The sequence below is a fragment of the Leucopleurus acutus genome, assembly GCF_964270905.1.
Source record: "Leucopleurus acutus genome assembly, chromosome: 13".
Classification (NCBI taxonomy): domain Eukaryota; kingdom Metazoa; phylum Chordata; class Mammalia; order Artiodactyla; family Delphinidae; genus Leucopleurus; species Leucopleurus acutus.
Window position 1 is genome coordinate 78,411,867 of NC_139155.1, and position 16,039 is coordinate 78,427,905.

The 16,039-nt window shown below is 47.5% G+C and overlaps 1 protein-coding gene across 1 annotated transcript in view; it reads right to left on the minus strand.

Annotated features, from left to right (window-relative positions):
* Positions 1–16,039, minus strand: part of TESC (tescalcin) — a 63,353-nt gene that overhangs the window by 46,409 nt on the left and 905 nt on the right. The gene's annotated exons all lie outside the window — the stretch shown is intronic.

Sequence of the window (16,039 nt, forward strand, 5' to 3'; positions counted from 1 at the left end):
CATGTGGCTACTGAAATGTGCTGAAGTGTAAAAAAAAAAAACACTGGCTTTAAAAGACTTAGTACGAAAAAAACGTAAACTGTCTTAATAATTTTTATATTAATTATATTTGAAATAATATTTTAGTTATAATGGGTTAAATATATTATTAAACTAACTTCACCTGTTTCTTTACTTTTTTTTTTTAATGTGGCTACTAGAAAATCGGGAATTACATTCCATCTATTGCTCGTTGAAAATTTAGAATTATTCCACCTTGCATTATATTTGTGCTGGAGAGTGCTTGGTATACGCGCTCTGAAGCAGGAACTTGATCCCTAGGAATGAATCCTGAGTAACCGAGACATATGTACAAAGATAAACAGATAAGAGTAATCATCGTTGCCTGTTTCAAACAGTAAAAAATGGGGGCAATGCCGGGCCACGGGAAATGGGTTAAATAAATCCTGGTGCATCCTAGACGGCCTGAGAAAATATGTTTAAAATATCGTGGGACATCAGAAAATGTTCATGGAATATCATGACATAGAAAAACCAACAGGCAACAAAGATCTCATTTACATCCAAGTTCACATTGTTATACAAGTGTGTGCACGAGAAAAATTACGAAAGGTTCACAACAAAATAGTAAATTGTTCCAGAAGGTAGAATGACAGGACATTTCCCTCCTCTAGCTCCTTATCTTGGCTTACCTGTCCTTTAACTTTTCTGCAATTAATAGGGATTACGTGTGTCATCTTATTTAAATTAAAAAATTTTTAACTTCTACAGCTATAATGAAAAGTAAAACAGAAAATACCTAGCGCTGGTGACACTGTGGAGAAACTGGACCCCTCAGACGTTGCTGGTGGGAATGGAAAATTGCGCAGCTGCTGTGGAAAAGAGTTTGGTGACTCCTCAATAAATTAAACATAGATTTACCATAGAATCCAGAAATTCTGCTCCTAAGCATATAACCAAGATAAATGAAAACATACGCCCACAGAAAAACCCATAAATGAATGTTCACAGCACTACGATGCATAACAGCCAAAAGGTAGAAACAACCCAGATGTCCATCAACAGGTAAATGGATTAAGAAACAGCTCATGCAACTCAATATCAAAAAAACAACCCAGTCAAAAAACGGGTGGAAGATCTAAACAGACATTTCTCCAAAGAAGACACACAGATGGTCAAAGAGCACATGAAAAGACGCTCAACATCACTAATTATCAGAGAAATGCAAATCAAAACTACAATGAGGTATCACCTCATACTGGTCAGAATGGCCGTCATCAAAAAGTCGACAAACAGAGCTGCAATGAACATCTTGGTACATGACTCTTTTTGAATGATGGTTTTCTCAGGGTATATGCCCAGGAGTGGGATTCCTGGGTCGTATGGTAGTTCTATTTTTAGTTTTTGAAGGAACCCCCATACTGTTCTCCATAGTGGCTGTATCAATTTACATTCCCACCAACAGTGCAAGAGGGTTCCCTTTTCTCCACACCCTCTCCAGCATGTACTGTTTGTAGATTTTTTGATGATGACCATTCTGACCGTGTGAGATGATATCTCATTGTAGTTTTGATTTGCATTTCTCTAATGATTAATGATGTTGAGCATTCTTACATGGAAGTAACCTAAGTGTCCATCAACAGATGAATGGATAAAGAAGATGTGGCAGATATATACAATGGAATATTACTCAGCCATAAAAAGGAACGAAAACTGAGTTATTTGTAGTGAGGTGGATAGACCTAGAGTCTGTCATACAGAGTGAAGTAAGTCAGAAAAAGAAAAACAAATACTGTATGCTAACACATATATATGGAATCTAAAAAAAGAAGGAAGAAAAAAAGGTCAGAAGAACCTAGGGGCAAGATGGGAATAAAGATGCAGACCTACTAGAGAATGGACTTGAGGATATGGGGAGGGGGAAGGGTAAGCTGGGACAAAGTAAGAGAGTGGCGTGGACATATACACACTACCAAACGTAAAACAGATAGCTAGTGGGAAGCAGCCGCATAGCCCAGGGAGATCAGCTCCGTGCTTTGTGACCACCTAGAGGGGTGGGATAGGGAGGGTGGGAGGGAGGAAGACGCAAGAGGGAAGAGATATGGGAACATATGTATATGTATAACTGATTCACTTTGCTATAAAGCAGAAACTAACACACCATTGTAAAGCAATTATACTCTAATAAAGATGTTCCAAAAAAAAAGTCTACAAACAAATGCTGGGGAGGGTGTGGAGAAAAGGGGATCCTCTTGCACTGTTGGTGGAAATGTAAATGCATACAGCCACTGTGGAGAACAGTATGGAGGTTCCTTAAAAAACTAAAAATAGTACTACCATACGATCCAGCAATCCCACTACTGGGCATATATCTGGAGAAAACTAATTTGAAAGATACATGCACCCCTATGTTCACTGAAGCACTCTTACAATAGCCAGGACATGGAAGCAACCTAAATGTCCACCGAAAGAGGTATGGATAAAGAAGATGGGGTACATATATACAATGGAATATTGCTCAGCCATAAAAAGGAATGAAATAATGCCATTTGTAGCAACATGGATGGACCTAGAGATTGTCATACTGAGTGAAGTAAGTCAGAAAGAGAAAGATAAATATCATATGATATCACTTATAACTGGAATTTTAAAAAATGACACAAATGGACTTATTTACAAAACAGAAACAGACTCACAGACTTCAAAAACAAACTTACGGTTACCAAAGGGGAAAGATGGAGGGGAGGGATAAATCAGGAGTTAGGGATGAACATAAACAAACTACTACATATAAGACCGATAATCAACAAGGACCTACTGTATAGCACAGGGAACTCTACTCAGTGTTCTGTAATAACCTATATGGGAAAAGAATCTGAAAAAGAATGGATATAAGTATATGTATAACTGAATCACTTTGCTGTACACCTGAAACTAACACAACATTGTAAATCAACTATACTCCAATAGAAATTTAAAATTAAATTTAAAAAATAAGTACTGGGGTGTAATGTACATGGTAAATATAATTAACGCTGCCGTATGTTATATATGAAAGTTACTGAGAGAAAATCCTAAGAGTTCTCATCACAAGAAAAAAAGGTTTTTTTCTATTTCTTTAATTTTGTATCTACATGAAATGATGGAGGTTCACTAAACTTACTGCGATCATCGCTTCGTGATGTGCGCGCATCAACTCGTTGTGCTGCACACCTTAAACTTCTACAGTGCTGCATGTCAATTATACCTCAGTAAAACTGGAGGAAGAAAAAAGGCCGGCAGCACAAATAGTTTTTTCCTCCCATATTCAGTTTGCTTGTTTACTAAAAACTACATATTTAAGGAAACAAAGAACAATATTTGATTAAAAATTGACTTAATAAAAAAGTGTTCTATCCATACAATGGAATATTCTTTGGCCATAAAAAAGGATGGAGTAACTGACACCTGCTACGACGTGGACGAACCTGGAACACATTCTGCTGAGGCAAAGAAACCAGACACAAAAGGCCACATAGTGTGTGATTCCACTGATGTGAAATGCCCAGAACAGGCAAATCTACGGACACAGAAAGTGCGTGAGTGGGGTGCTAATGGACATGGGGTCTCTGCCTGGCCCTGGCCCCAACAGTCAGGCTGCCGCCCTGGTATGCTAAGCAAGGAGTCACTGGGGAAGGAGAGTCGTACAGACCAGGGGTCAGAGACAACACTCAGGAAGGAGGGCGGGAGGAGACTAGGCGCCCAAAATCTCCCACGAGGTCCAGCCTCCCTCACATGACTTGCAAGGAAACCGAAGATCCCCATTTACCCACGTCCGCTGCAGGGCGGTCAGGACTATTTGAGCCTGGTGGTGAGGGGCATATAGAATACCACTTGCTTCTTCCTCCCAGAATCTGGGCTGCCCTCAGGGGTGTGAGGGCCTGACGGACTCCTCCATGGCACACCTGTATCTGCTCAACCCTCTGACAGGTGCCCCCACCACTCATTAAGAGATATTTACTGAGTGCCTCTGGTTTGCTGGGCACCTGCCAGATACCAAGGATGCAGACACAAAAGGCAGAGCCCTCACCTCGCTGGGATCCAGGGTCCTAAGTGCAGTGTCCGCTCGCCAAGGAGCACCAAGGTTGGAGTAGGGCTTCCAGTCCACGGGGATGGGGTGGGAGGTGATGCCCAGCGGGATCCCAGGGGCTGAGGGCTGACGCAGGCAGAGTGGGAAGAACTCGGGGAGCTCCAAGCCCTTTAGCACGGGTGGGAGGCAGACTAGGAACAGGGGTACAGGAGTGGGGGGCGCACACGTCACACTAAGGCACTGAGACTTCACCCTGAGTTTCCGGAGGATGCTAAGCCACAGAACAACATCCCACGTGCCTGGTAACCGAACGGAGGGCTGATGCAGACGATGGGGCTGGGTACCCACTGAGAGGCGGGCAGCTGGAGCAGTCGAGGTAGGGAAGGGCGCTCAAGACACAGCTGAGAGAAGCAAGGGTGGTTGAGAGCATGCTGGCTGCTGTCTCCAGGGGCACCCCAAAGCCACCCTGCCTCCCTCCGTTTCCCCCTGCAGTGCCAGCCTGGATGCAGGCTCTGGGACTCCAAGTGGCATCACTGGGAAGGGCTTGGTGGCTTCCAGGACCCCCAAAGCTCTCCTGCTGGCTGTGTCCCGAGAGACTGGCCAGTACTCAACCCAGGCATTGGCCGAGGTCCTGCAACACAGAGATGCGCCCAGCCAGACAGAAAGGTGAGCTAACCCCATCGCTTCCAAGAGCTGCAGGTTCAACCCCCAGCTTCTCGTCTTACTAAACCTTCTCCCCAAGACTGTAACTTCCTCCTCCGTAATTCAGAGATAATAATAGCACTGCCTACACGTGGCTGTTCATACCACGAAAAACAATCAAATCACATAAACAACATGCATAATCGTCAAAACGTGGGAACCCAAATGTCCATCTACTTGTGAACAGATGACCAAAATGCGGCATCTCCATCCAATGGAACATTATTCCACCACGAGACAGAATGAAGCAGTGACGCTTGATACAACCTGGATGAACCTTGAAAACATGACATTAAGAAGCCAGACACGCAAGGCCACTACTGTATGCTTCCTTTTATATGAATCTCCCAAAGTAAGCAAGTCCATAGAGACAGAAAGTAGGTTAGTGGTTGCCAGGGGCTACGAGTTGGGAGATTAGAGTGACTGCTGAAGCTTCTTTGTGGGGTGATGAAGATGGTCGGGAAATACAGTGGCGACGGCGGCACAGCATTGTGAATATGCTTAATGACACTGAATTGCATGCTTCCCTGTCGGTCCAGTGGTTAGGACTCCACGCTTCCACGGTTGGGGGCCCAGGTTCAATCCCTGGTTGGGAAACTAAGATCCTGCAAGCCGCACGGTGCGGCCAAAATAAATAATAAAAATCAAATAAAATGGTTAGGATGGTAAATTTCATGTTATGTGAATTTTGCCCCCATTGAAAAAAAAAATGATATACACACTGAGCACTGAACCTGGCCGGAAGAGCGTAAGATCCTGGAGCCGCCATGCTTGCTAGTATTATGTCCCCAAAGCAATAATCTCATGGTACCTATGCGGCTCTTCAGCTGCCTCCAGGATCCCGGGGGAGAGAGAACTTGTGCCCCTCCTGGAATTACAGCCCAAGCAATGACTAAGCCGGGGCCTGGGCAGGGAGAGCGAGGGACCGGCCTCCACAGCCTGGAAGGGACCCTCCCCCACATGCCTGGCACCCACACGATGCTGCACGGTGCCGGATGCCCTGTTCCTCTCCTCCACCTGCCTGCCCCTTGGAAGCCATGTGCCGGGCGTGTACACATGCCGGACCACACCTCACTGCTGGGAATTTAAAGTAATCCAAAGATGCACCTGGGTGCCCTCGGTCCTGAGAATGAAGTTATCAAACTCAATTCTATTCCAAAGCAGAAGCAACGACAAGAAGATTAATTGCTGGCCTTCCTCCGGCAGCTTTCAACCCTTTGCTCGAAAACGTCAACCCGCTTTGTAAGTGCAAACGCTGAGGGGTTCCCAGGAAGAGCTGCCCCAGGCCCATGCCGGCCTGAGGACGGCATTTATTTTAGGTACCGAGGGTCTTGTTAGGATATTTCCTTTTGTTTTGTTTTCTGCACAGAACAAATCCTCCAAATCTCGGGGCTGGAGGGGACTCTGGGACAGACTGGAGGGACACGATGTTAGAAAACATTCCCCCTCATGAGCAACGAGGCAACTCAGGAAGCTGCCAGAGTGGGCGAGCATGACTCAGAATCGCACAGACCATGCTCTGCTCATCCGCGCTCACCTTCCTACGGCTAGCCTCTGTTCTTTCCCATTTGCCTTAGAGCAGTAATAATAACCACCAAGTGTCAGCACTTACTCAGAGGCAGGAACTAAGCCAAACACTTGACTCACAGTGCCTGCCTCTCCTGGGGGTTATCACACCCATTTTACAGATATGGAAACTGACTCTCAGAGAGGGTAAGTCACTCGCTGAAGGTCACACGGATATAAGCGGCAGAACTGGGATTTGAACCCAGGTCTGTGACTCCAGAATCTGTTCTCATGACCGTCTGCTGTGCTGTCTGCCAAAACTAAGAAGTGACTGGGACAATGAATACATACCATTTACATCACTAAACAAGGAGAGATGTCTCCATTTTAATAAAAAGACTAAAGATGAGCAAGGGAGAAAAGCAACAGTTAATCAGCGGAGATTTGGGCACTTTTCAGAGTCTCTAGGAAACTGGTTTTCACATTCTTCCAGAACTATCTTCAGCTCCAGATTTACCAAAAGCATGAGGGCTTATTATGGTAGGACATTTAGGTAAAGAACTCCAGTATCAGGACTTCCCTGGTGGTCCAGTGGTTAAGACTCCACGCTTCCAAAGCAGGGGGCATGGGGTAGACCCCTGACTGGGGAACTAAGATCCCACATGCCACACAGCATGGCCAAAAAATATTAAAAAAAACAAAAAAAGACTCCAGTTCCTTCTACAAGGAGCTAACACAGACTTTGCATTCCACTATGAACCTGTGAAGCACTGGACAAAATTAGAAAAAAATTTAAGACATCACTAAGCTTGAAAGAAAGGGAAATCCCCAGGTGCCAGAAGCAAGGAGGGGACTCAGACCCAGCAAGTGAGGTGGCCCAGGGGTACCAGAATATTTCCAGGCTCTCACAGCAAAGGTGTGGCTTCTAGCCCACTGAGTGACAGCAGTGGCCTTGGGTCCATACGAGTTAGAAGTGAGACTCCTATCAAAAGCTAGAGCACAAAGGACTGCCTCTCCATATAAGGTGGGACAGAAAAATGTTCCCTGCTGGCCCAGAGGATCAACAAGGAAGCTGACTCTGCAGAAGAGGTGGCAGGGTGCAGAGGAGAGGAGGGGGACTCTATGATGAATCAAAACTCCAGGCCTGTGTCATTCACAAGAGAAAAATCCAAACCTCTGTGGCACAGGAAAGCCAAATTGAGGAATTAATGTAAAAAGTGTTTCCAGACCAGCAAAAGCCCTAAGGTACCCAGAACAACAAATGCAAAGCACTGTGTGAGGTACTTCTATAGCCCAGGGCACAGGGTACTCTCATGGGGGAGGTACTTCAGCTAAGCCCATCTCTACTTGGTGTGGCCTCAGCATGAATCTGGAGATGACTGAAAACCAGGGGGGAGCCAGCCCAAAGATGAGCTCAGAATCAAAACCCAAACTACACAGCAAATGACCACCATATGGGATAATCAGCAGACACAGTTAATAAATGGAATGGAGCCCCAAGAAGATGAGACAGCAGAAACTATACAGTAAGCTTTAAATTATTACGAATAATATGAGAACAGTGCCCTATGACAAAAGCAGCGAATCTGAAAACCTTACAGAACTTACAAAATGTTTTTTTTTAAGTCTATGGAATTTAAAAAACTAAGTTGGGTTAAGGCAGCAAAGCTGTAATAGCTAAAGAGAGAATTAGTGAATTGGAAGACAGACCTAAGGAAACAAATCAAAATACAGCACAGAGCAACAAAAAGATAGGAAATATGCAAGAAAAGTAAAGAGGCATTCAGGACAGGATGACACGGTTCATCCCCTTCCAAAGTAATTACTGAGGAAAAAGATTAGGAGAAAGGGGAGAGGTAATATCTTCATTATGGAAGATATCAGTCAATTTATAATAATACAGCATAAACCATTCCCAGGCAGGATAAATTAAATCCACACCTACACAAAGCACCTAAAAAAACACCACCAACAAATATTTTTAAACAGAGGGGAAAAAGCAGATTTCCACAAAGAAATATCAATCAGACAAGAGAGATGACTTTTCAACAGCAAGAAGAGACCAAAAACTCAGTGCTGAGAGAAAACATGCAGCAACCTCAAATTTTATACCCAGCCAAATGATCATTCCTGTACCCTGGCAAAATAAAGACATTTTCAGACCAAGCTGACAACTCACAGAGACTTGTTGCAAACTCCATGGAAAGGTGTGTTACATAAGAAGAAACTGCATTTGGTGGTCCAGTGGGTAGGACTCTGTGCTCCCAAGGCAGGGGGCCCGGGTTCGATCCCTGGTTGGGGAACTAGATCCCGTATGCATGCTGTGACTAAGAGTTTGCATGCAACAACTAAGAAGCTCGCACGCCCCAACTAAAAAAGGATCCTGTATGCCGCAACAAAGATCCTGCATGCCACAACTAAGACCTCATACAGCCAAAATAAAGAAATATTAAAAAAAACCCTGAATCTGTAAGGAAGAATGGTTGCAAAAATTAATAGAGTCTGCATAAAACAAAAACCAATATGTAGGTTTTTAAATTAAAGAAAAAATACTACAGAGTGATATAAATTAAAGCATGCTAAGGTCCCTGATCATTAGCACAACATCAAGAAAATGACAAACTTGACGCATGTCAAAGATGGCAGGTGTGTCACAAGTGATATGAATTACTGAAGGAAGTCACAGAATACCCTTAAAAAGGAGATACATGGCCAGCTTCTGAAAGGTTTACAATCGAAACGATCTGTACCTGCCAACAACTATTGAACACTTATGACGTGTGAAGAGCTTTACTCAAATTCTCATTCAATCCTTACAGCAGCCCTGGGACACATTCCCATCATACAGATGAGGAAACTAAGACTCAGGGAGGCGAAGTTTCTTGCTTAGACAGTAAACAGCAGCGTCGTGATTCAAACCCACATCTACCTGCTGCTAAAAGTCAAGGTGGTGGAAGGCTAGTCTGTGTCCACGTGGGACTCTGGCTGAGGCCTTGGAGATGCAGGAGAGGACAAGATAAGGGAACTCCTGAGAACTACCAGGTGGGTAAGGCCTGTGAAGTGCTGGGTGCTCACCTGGGGTTCTCTGATCACTGAGACCCTGGCATGGGTGCTCAGGAGCTGGGAAGGCCCCCCCCCCCGGCTTTCTCTTTCCATCGCTGTGTAACTCAGCCACACCAACTGTGCTGCTGTCTCCTGCCTGGCCACCGGCCCTCCCTCCCAGAGGTACCTGGACCCTGAGACCTAACTGCTCCCTTTCACCTCCCAGGGAGCTGTGCTGAGAACAGAAGGCCCACTTCTGACAGCCTGCCCGTCCACAAAGGTCACACTGTTGGGACAACAAAGGGCCTTTTTGTCCTCACGCTTAAGGTGATTTCCACCACTGGCAGAAATCACCCACTTGACCTTCTGGTTTTATGAATTAATAATAAAGATGGAGCCGGCGACAGGATGGCTGGCAGGACCAGGGTGCCAGGCTCCTCCTCGTCACCTTGCCCAGCCTCTCCAGGCTGGGAAAAGGAGTCCCTGCCTTATCTTCCCAAAGCAGTGGGCACTCCTGAGCCAAAAACGCCTTGTTCCCCGGGCTTGAGATAGCAGATACTAAAGTGCTTTGCAAAAGTAAACGCATCTTATCGCGGCGTTTTTTCTGTAGGATTGGGCCGTATGGCATATCTGAGCAGTGATTAAATTCCATGCTACATTCTGGGGACCATTAACTCACAGAAAAATTACCCTGCCAGCGTGGGGATGGGGGAGGCGAGAAAGATGCATGAGGGATCTAATCACTACGAATCCGTGGAGCTGAGAAGTCTTGGAGTGGATTGCCGGTTGCTTTCACGCAGAGAAAACACAACTTCTGAAACAGACGTGAGCCACACAGTCAGACCCAGGAAATGGAGGGGGTCTCTTCTTCTTAGCCCTCCCCACACCCCTCACACTGCTCATCACCAAGCTTGCCCTCCCTGGGGGTTTGGGGGGCATAGCCCACACTTCTAGAACTTTCCACATCACCCAGAGCTAATCCTATCTGCCTTGAGGTCCGATTCTCCCCTTGCCAGCTGGGCAAACAAGTGTGTGGAACACTGTTAACAAGGTCATGGGGCAGCAGTGTTGACTCTCACAGATAATACGACTTGGGGTCACTCACACTCTCCACCTATGTTGTCACATGGGAGAGGCAGTTTCTCCTGGCACCCAAGAGTTTTTTTTTTTTTTTTTTACAGTGTATTTCTAAATTTATTTTTATTGAGTATGGTTGCTTTACAATGCTGTGTTAGCCTCCACTGCACAACAAAATGAATCAGCCATACATACACATACAGATGCCCCCTCCCTTTTGGACTTCCCTCCCATTAGGCTACCACAGGGCATTAGGTGAGTTCCCTGTCCTATACAGCACGTGCCCATCAGCTGTCCATTTTATACATAGTATCAATAATATATGTGTCAATCCCAGTCTCCCAGTTCCTCCCACCCCACCCCTTTCCCCCTTGGCATCCATACATTTGTTCTCTACCCGTCTCTACTTCTGCTTTGCAAGTAAGATCATCTATACCGTTAAAGAGGCCTTGTTTTGAATTTGGGTTCCACACACCACATCTAAGTGACCTTTATTTTAATTATATTTTCTTTGTTTTTATTGAAGTATAATTGATTTATAATATCAAAACCGTGTTAGCTGCAGGTGTACAGCAGTGATTCAGTTACACGTATGCGTCTAAGTGACCCTGAGCAGTCACCCGCGTATCTGAGCCTCAGTTTCCTCATCTGTAAACGAGTAACAAAAGTCCCACTGGGCTCTTAGGAGGATGAGACGATGGATGGAAAAGGCCCAAGAAAGAGCAACTGTTACCTCATCCACAGCTCTAGACCGTCTCGTTGACTGCCACGTCTTCAAAGGGGTGGAGACGGCGGCTCAGAGAGGGCTGCGGCCTGGAGCAGGCGTCCCAGCACTGCCGCGTGGGGCAAGCCCGATGATCGCCGGCCTCCGAGCCCTATTCTGCAGCTACTGCTAACACAGGACGACCGGATCCAGGTGCACAGAGTGCAAAATGGGCCAGGGCAGGGGGTGCTTCTGGGTGCCCAGGAATTAGTTCACTTGCTACCCAGCCCTTTCCCGCACGTTTCCACACTGGGAGCACCCAGGGAGTGGGCAGAGGTCTGGACAACCCACCCGACCAAGGCAGAAAAGGTTCCAGAGGGCTGGGGGCACTTGGCCCTCCCTGCTGTGGTCATGACCACTGCGCCCACGGTCCCTGAGAGCTCAGCCTTGGGGGACCAGTCCTCCCAGATATGTTTGTTCCTCCCTCAGCAGGGAGCCACCATTATTCATTCTTCTCAAGAGCTTTAAGTGCTCTTATTATTACTTTCTATTTGGGATCTGATTTACATACTGTGGAATGCATCGTCACTGTTTTAAGAATCTCAGGAAAGTTGAGGGTCTACATCTCCCAGAGCCCCACGGACACAATTCTGCACCCCACTTTATGGGTTTCAGAGACTCCCCAAGGATCCCAAGTTAAAACCACAGTCCACCCCAGAGGAAACGGAAAGGGGGCCAACAGGTCTTGTAGGCCATTTAGTTTCACAAGCCTTGGTGACAACAGGAATGAACACAGTGGTACCGGCCGGTCCGCCCTTACCCCTCAAGGCCCCGAGCTTCAGGAAGGCAGGGGAGGTGTCATGCCACCAGGGCATGTGGTGAAGGGGCTGAGGCTGTGGTCTGCGGCTGCTTGGAGACTTTATAACCCAGGAGTACTGCCCAGCCAGGAGATTCCAGTGGAAAATGCAGCCCAGGCCACACAGGCCTCCCGCATCTCTGGTTCCCTCCCCAAAGGATGAGGTCCGGGGGTCAGACCAGGACTTGAACCCCGCCTCTGCTTCTCAGTGGCCTGTGGCAGTCACGTCCTCTCTTCAACCTTGACTTCCCCATCTCTGGAATGGGAAGGCCACAGTGTTCCTGGGAGGATTCCATGAGCCACCGTGGGGAAACTTCATAGCTCAGCACAGTGTTTGGCAGATGACAGGCGCCCGATAAACATTAGCTGTGGAGCTGTCCTGGAGACCGAAGGAAAAAACAGACCCCTCCACTTTTCCCAGATTCCTCCTCGCATTCTTTCCTTTCCAATTCCAGAAGCAGACACGGGGTTGGGGGGACAGGAAGCGGGGGCCACCTCCAGGCCCCCTCAAGGTGGGGACAGGGAACATGCTACAGTGAGTGATTCCTTTCTTCCCGTCCAACGTCCACGTCACACCTTGGGACACACATTGGGCTTGACACCACGCCTGCCACGGAGAAAGGCCAGCTCACCACTCAGACACACAACCAGAATGCCTTCGCTCGGGTTTTTAATATGAATTTTAACAGTCTAGGTAGTCCGCTTTCCTGGCGCAGAAAAGATGTTTGGGAGTACTTGTCTATGTTTTAAATCAGTCGATGAGACTCTGACAGGCAAGGCGAGGTGGGCGTGCAGACCCGAGGATGCCCTGCGTGAGCGAGCTTGCGCTCAGGCCTATTTTTGGCAGGGCTGACGTGGCCAAGGCCAGCTGCTGGTGTGGCACTAGATTTTATACCGGACACTGGCTCCTGGGCAATACTCCCTGGGTTATAAAGTCCCCAGGGCCTTCACCCCTTCGACGTGAACCTCTTGTGTTCTCACTGAGTACAAAGGTACTGAGTACACTCCCCACTCTCAGGCAGCTCCAAGTTTCAAGGGGGTGGCAGGCGACGAAGCTGACAATTATAACAGGGTGTGATGTGAGCTATTACGGGAGGGATGCAGGGGCTGCAGGAGTGCTGACGACGGGCATTTAACACACAAAGGTAGGAAGGAGGGTAGCCAGGGATGGCTTTCTGGAAGGAAACAATAGCTAAGCTGAGCTCTGAACGAGGAAGAGCATGAGTTTCATAAAGAGACGAGGCAGGGCTTCCCTGGTGGCACAGTGGTCGAGAGTCCACCTGCCGATGCAGGGCACGTGGGTTCGTGCCCCGGTCCGGGAGGACCCCACACGCCGCGGAGCGGCTGGGCCCGTGAGCCATGGCCACTGAGCCTGCGCATCTGGAGCCTGTGCTCCGCAACGGGAGAGGCCACAGCAGGGAGAGGCCCGCGTACCGCAAAAAAAAAAAAAAAAAAAAAAAAAAAGAGAGAGAGACGGGGCAAAGAGGAAACGTGCGCGATCTTCACCTGGGTGGTGGTTACAGAAGTACGGCCATATGCAAACGCCGCATTATGTGAGATGGGAAGAGTGCTCCAGGCACAGAGAACCGATTGTACAAAGGCCTGGTGGTGAGAAAAATATACGGGCAGGCTGTTCCTACCCCTTCTGGGTTCCTAGAAATCTGAGGGGCAACGAAACACAGTGAAAGCACAGCAGTAGCAGGACAGTGAGCCTGGGCATCCTGAGATCCCTACTCCTCCGCTTATGAGCTGCGGGACGGGAGGCAAGTTGCTTTACTCCTCTGAGCCTCTGTAAAATGGCCACAGTACCACCTTCCCTGGTGGACTACCATGAGGATTCCAAGAGAGTGCATGCAAAGGGATCACCCTGGTCCTCAGAGAGGCGGGGGAAGCCTAGCAACCCTGTGGGCACAGCCTGTTCTCTGGCTGCCCTGGACCTAGGGCTCTTCCCCCTTCTCAGGGATGCTCCCCAAGGGTTCTTATAGGAACACTCCACCCAGCCCGCAGGATGCTGGGAGCTGACGTTCCCATACCAAGTCAAGCACTGCCACACATACATACACCCTCTTGTTGAATCTATACCACCACCCCACGATCCAGGTGGGAGCACTAACGCTCAGAGAGGTAAAACGACTTGCTTAAGGTCATGCAGCTGTGAAGAAGCGGCACCGACTTAACTCTTACTTGTGGCTCAGAGCAACCAGGACCTCTCAAGGTATTTAAAGCATGGCTGATAATACAAAAACACTTGTGCTTGTTCTAAATACTTCAGGTGAATTCACTCACTTAATCCTTCCCAACAACTCAGAGGAAGGTACCACTTTTATCCCGATTTTATAGTGCATGAAACTGAGGCACTCAGGGCGTAAATGACTTGCCCAAGGCTGCATACCTATCAAGACCCCTTAAATCAGGTTCCCATCCCAACCTGAGCCCCATGTCCACGTCCTCATCTCAAACAAACCTCATTCATTGTCCTCAACTTGTTCCTGCCAAAGGACCTTTGCATTCGCTGTGCCCTCTGCTCCAAATGCACTTCCGACTGGTCTTCACGCAGCTGGCTCCTTCTTACTTGGGTCTATTCCATTATCACCTCCCCCGAGAAGCCCTCCTGGTGCCCTCGAAAGAAATGTTTCCTTGCCCCTCCCCCAACTCCCCCAATGCCGTCGGATTGTATCTTCTTCACGGAACTTGACACCAGTGGGTTGATCTGTTTATGCTGTGCATCTCCCCTCAGGAAATCAACCTCTCTGGGTCTGAATAGATAAAAGTGCTCAGACTGTGCCAACCCCTTTCACAGAACTAGGGGGAAGTTTCCACCTACTTGAAGTTCAGATAACGGAAGGCATTATCCTCCCCTCTAGTCTGACCTCAGAACTCCTTCCCTGACCTCCTCTGTCTCCCCTCCCTCTTTGGGGTGTGAAATCTGAGTTCTGAGCAGCAAAAAGGGAAGTCACATCAGCCACCTCTAGGAAAGCAACAAAGCACGGAACCCTCAGCTTCTATCATCCGGGTAAGAGACTGGGCCCAGGAAACTGACAAGATTCCCAGCATGCTCTGCAGCCCCGTCACCTGTCAAACCCACAGCCAGATGGAATTCCCCCAGACTGCCTGCCACGAGGGGCTGCCTGAGAGACTGCGGCCAGCCCACCCTTCCTGCAGAGATACCAGCCTCAGAGAACCCCCATTTCTAACCAGGCAGATTTAAGACAGCCAGAGGGCACTCAAGAAATAATAGAAACAGGGGAAATCCAAGAAACTCAGGTGACAGGAATCCTACCTCCTCTCTCACGTGCGCCTTGTTGAACTAGACTTTATAAAACTTTTTGAATACGTGAAAGTCACACATGGTTCAAAATGAAAACATAAAAAAGTTAACAGTGAAAAGCTCACCCCCCCTTCATCTTTTCTACCAAATCCCCCAATAAGTATTATTCTTAATTCCTTGATGCAAATAAAAGTTACAAAAATATACTCTTACTCCCCCTCTTTAAAAAAAAGGGGTTCCATATGATATATATGCACCACAACTTTTTTTTTCTCCAGTTGAAGATAGCTCTATATTTGTACACAGGAAGGTGTCCGCATACATGTCTGTGTATGTATGCATGTGTAGACGCAGACACCAGTTATTAAGGGCTTTCTGTAATTTTCACCCGATTCTCCTGGAAAGAGGTGTTTAGATTGGGAATCAGGTGTTTAGATTGGGAGTCAGGAGGGGTCATTTTTCAGCTCACGCACAAATGGCGGGGCCGCTCCCTCCAGCTGATCCACCATGGCCGCTGACTGTCTGCACTAAACTCGAAGCAGGCACCAGGAGCCAGCTCCTGACTGGAAATTACCGCTGCAGCTACAGTTTTCTTGAGCATTTATCTACAAAATACTAGCAGAAATCCCATTCTAGAAGGAAGGAAACAGAGACAGAGAGAGGTAAAGTGACTAGCCCAAGGACACACAGCCAGGAAGTAGCGCTGGCGGGGTTGACACCCGGTCTGCCCATTGCCAAAGCCAGTCTGCCCACTCACCTGGCCTCTCTCGGTCTTCAGTCCACACCCCCCTTCACAGCCCGTAATAGAACCGGGTG